At 49.9% G+C, this 4,162-nt stretch overlaps 1 long non-coding RNA gene across 1 annotated transcript; it reads right to left on the bottom strand.

Annotated features, from left to right (window-relative positions):
• Positions 1-332: 332 nt before the first annotated feature.
• LOC123623636 lies at positions 333-2,596 on the bottom strand. The gene is made up of 2 exons (XR_006729951.1): positions 2,410-2,596; positions 333-1,590 (listed from the first exon to the last, which is right to left on the bottom strand). It is a non-coding gene; the product is annotated as an uncharacterized LOC123623636 (long non-coding RNA).
• Positions 2,597-4,162: the final 1,566 nt, after the last annotated feature.

Here is a 4,162-nt window from a genome sequence, read left to right as displayed (position 1 = left end):
AAAAGAGAGAAAGAGAAAGAAAAAGGAGAGAGAAAGAAGGAAGAAACATGCATTAGGCAAGTATGGTGGCACAGGCCTGTAGTCCCAGTTACTCGGGTGGCTGAGGCAGGAGGATCGATCGAGCCCAGGCGTTTGAGGTTGCGGTGACCAAGGATGCACTCTACCCTGGGCAATAGAGGGAGACAGACCACTTGAAAAATATACAACTATTGGGTACCCATAATAATTTTAAAAAAGGGACTTCCATAAAAAGCAGGAAGAAGGGAGGGAGAGAGAGAAAAAAAATATCTATGTCTATATGGGGGGGGAATGATTACCACGAGGACATGGGGTATGATTCTGAGTATTTTATTTGCCTTGTAGGCTAGTCAACTCTGTGGAGATCAGTGAAGACAGATCACCCAAATGAGAATAAGTGGTATATATGCCGTGTGTGCGTGCCTGTGTGTGACTAAATAGACAGACATTAGACATTCATTCATTCATTCATTCATTCTCAAGAGAGTCAGTGTCACCACTGCCACCGCCATCACCGCCAGCAGCACTTTCTTTGCCTTTGGCAGAGAGTCTAAGGCAGGCAAAGGAGTGGGAGAGCCCTGCATTAGGCGGAAAGAGGGAAAGCCCTGCGGTGGAAAGAGGGAAAAGGCAGGCCCTGACGGGAGGCAGTCGGCATGCTTGAGGAAGCTGAATACAGGCCGGCTCCAAGAAGGGCGTCCCATGTGAGGGGCCGTGGGGTGCACCTGTGGCTCTCCACACCCCTCCAGTCGTTCCTAAGTTGGGAGAGGGGACAAACGTGAGGGAAGGGAAGCCCTGAGGGCTTTAGCATTGGGGGGGGGCGATAGATAGCTGCGAAAGTGTGTTAGGTCAGGCTTGGTGGGCCGGTCCCGCGGGTGGCTACAGAGGTGGTGGGTGTGGCGTCACCAGGGTCAAGGGCAGACTTTGAAAATTCCATCGCCCAGCCCAGAAAGGCTCCCTTATCATCTGCAGGCAAACCGACACCTTTCGTGGATAGAGAAACGTCATTCGGTGTTTTTACGGAGGCGGTGATTACGAGGACCGTGACAACTGCTCCTGTCCCGCTCCTGCCACCGCCTATACAGGTTGGGAAATGCATTAAAATCTTAACCCCTCCCTCTCCCCAGCAGGCTGAATGGATGGATCGATCCCCCCACTCGTGGCCAAGGGGACCCCAGGAAGACCCTAAAAAGATGACTCGTTGACCATGAGAAGGCAGGTCAGACATACCCGGTCACGCCCCCTCCCTTCTAGAAGCTATAGTTCACTAACTCGTCAGCCGGCCTGAGGCTATCTGTCTCCGAGACAGAGCTTCCATCACAGCTGCGGGTCATCCATTGAATTAACTGTCTCCGTGAGTCAGTGGCTTGTCTACGGTGAAGGGACTTCCTTAGCTTAAAAGATCACAAGCGTTTAGACAAAGCTGCATCTTTTTTAACCCATTACCCATCCAAGTATCAGTTTAAACCCCGTCATCCCCCGCTTCGAGACGGCTCACGTTTGGGGGGGGGGGGCAAACCAACGGATACCGTGTCCCCGTATCAATCGATGACTTCACACAGAATTCCCATGTCCCTGGAATGTAGAAAACCAAACTGTAACCGGACCACGGCAAGAGCACTAGCTCCAGGCTTCTCAGCATGGCTCTCTGGGCCACAGTCAGGGACATTCATCTTACAGAGTTTGGCTTCTTTTCCACGGACAGACCTATACGTGTGCACGTGAATTTATGTATAAATAATGCATGCTAAAATTGTACAAGAACAATTGAAAAAGCCATTTAGCACTTTCCACAGACTATCTGGCAAGCGTGCGTGCGTGTGTGCATGCGGGCCAGCCAGCTCCATGCTTTCTTTTCTTTCTTTTTCCTTCCTTCCTTCCTTCCTTCCTTCCTTCCTTCCTTCCTTCCTTCCTTCCTTCCTCCCTCCCTCCCTCCCTCCCTCCCTCCCTCCTTCCTTCCTTCCTTCCTTCCTTCCTTCCTTCCTATTTTTTGAGACAGAGTCTCACTTTGTTGCCCGGGCTAGAGTGAGTGCCGTGGTGTCAGCCTAGCTCACAGCAACCTCAAACTCCTGGGCTTAAGCGATCCTACTGCCTCAGCCTCCCGAGTAGCTAGGACTACAGGCATGTGCCACCATGCCCGGCTAATTTTTTCTATATATATTTTTTTAGTTGTCCAGATAATTTCTTTCTATTTTTAGTAGAGACGGGGTCTCACTCAGGCTGGTCTCAAACTCCTGACCTTGAGCGATCCACCCACCTCGGCCTCCCAGAGGGCTAGGATTACAGGCGTGAGCCACCGCGCCCGGCCTCCATGCTTTATTTTTTGATTTTCATGTTTTCCATCTGACATCAGTGGTGTGTGTATTGAAACACCCAGACGCTGGCCTTCCTCACCTCAAAGGGGAAAATATCTGGGATTCATTCCCCTTCCCCACTGGCCTTTGAGAGTCGTTCAGGCCCATCCTAAGGACAGATTTGGCCTCCGTGGAACAGCTCCATAGAAAAAGAAGTTATGAAGTCATCTTTGGTTTCTACAATGATAAATTCAAAAAGTTAAAATCCCCCAACTGAACAAGGTATAGAAAAATTATGGTGCTGGTGGTGCTGGTGGGGGTGGGGTGGGGGCGGGGGCTGCTGGTGTGGGGGGTGCCGGTGCCAGTGCAGTCGTCATCGTCCTACTACTAACAGGGAGAGCAGAATCAAGTTCTGGGACATAAAGATCATACTCGGCTGAGGGAGCCACCGGTGGAGCGAGGGAATGTTTCTTCTACAGGACCAGTATTTCCTTTGCCGCCCCCCCGCCCCCAATGCCATAAATAATATGTCAGTGAGGACGTACACACCGTTGTCCCTGGTTGTGGGTCAGGGGTGGGGGGCGGTGGGGGCATACCAGCGAGTAAAGTCAAGTGATTTTTTTGTAATAAAGAGACATACCGCCCCCCACTACAAGCTGGGGACTTCACCCATCAGCTCTAGGGAGTACCACAGGCAGGCAGTGCTCACCGTCAGTCTTAACTAATTTAAAAAAAAAAAAAAAAGATAAAAAATAGAAAAAAGGGCCGGGCGCGGTGGCTCATGCCTGTAATCCTAGCACTCTGGGAGGCCAAGGCAGGAGGATCACTCAAGGTCAGGAGTTTGAGACCAGCCTCAGCAAGAGAGAGACACTGCACCCCCCCCCCCCCGTCTGTACTAAGAAAAAGACAGAAATCTGGACAACTAAAAACAGATATAGACAAACTTAGCTGGGCATGGTGGCACGTGCCTGTAGTCCCAGGTATTCGGGAGGCTGAGGCAGAAGGATCGCTTAAGCCGAGGAGTTTGAGGTTGCTGTGAGCTAGGCTGACGCCGCGGCACTCACTCTAGCCCGGGCAACAGAACGAGACTCTGTCAGAAAGAAAAGAAGAAAGAGAAAGAAAAGGAAAGAAAAGAGAAGAGAAGAGAGAGAGAGAGGAGAGAGAAAGAGAGAGAGAAAGAAAAAGAAGGAAGGAAGGAAGAAAGAAAGGAGAGAAAGAAAGAGAGAAGGAAAGAAAGAAAAAGAAAGAAAAAGAAAAGAGAAAGAAAGAAAGAAAGAAAAAGAAAGAAAGAAGGAAAGAAAGAAAGAAAAAGAAAGAAAGGAAAGAAAGAAAGAAAGAAAGAAAGAAAGAAAGAAAGAAAGAAAGAAAGAAAGAAAGAAAAGAAAAGAAAGAAAAGGAAGGAAGGAAAGGAAGGGAGGGAAGAGAAGGAGGGGGGGAGAGGGAGAGGGGGAGAGAGAGAGAGAGAAAGAAAGAGAGAGAGGGAGAGAAGAAAACTATTAAAAATTCGGTACCAGATCCATCGGTCGGTACTCAGAAGCGTGACGATCGGGTGTTCCCGTGCACGTGTGAGATGTGTCTTCTCCCTCACGCCGTGTTTCCTCCACACACACACACACAATCACCCATGTGCCGCCAAAAAAGCAACAAAAAGGGAGAAAGAGATTAAAAAGGGAAAATGGAAACGGAAAAAAAGGAAGAAAGTTTTGAACAAGAGACCAAAGTCACAGCGAGAAGGAAGAATACTGAGCCCAGAGCGACACCTAGTGACCACACCATCAACAGCACATTACGGCCCCAATTCGCCGGAGACATCTGGTGGACCCCAGGGCACCGTGCCAGGGGAGGCCGAGGGC

The sequence above is a fragment of the Lemur catta genome, chromosome 18 (genome assembly GCF_020740605.2).
Source record: "Lemur catta isolate mLemCat1 chromosome 18, mLemCat1.pri, whole genome shotgun sequence".
NCBI lineage: Eukaryota > Metazoa > Chordata > Mammalia > Primates > Lemuridae > Lemur > Lemur catta.
Note: the sequence above shows the minus strand (reverse complement) of the source record. Positions and strands in the feature narration are given on the sequence as shown.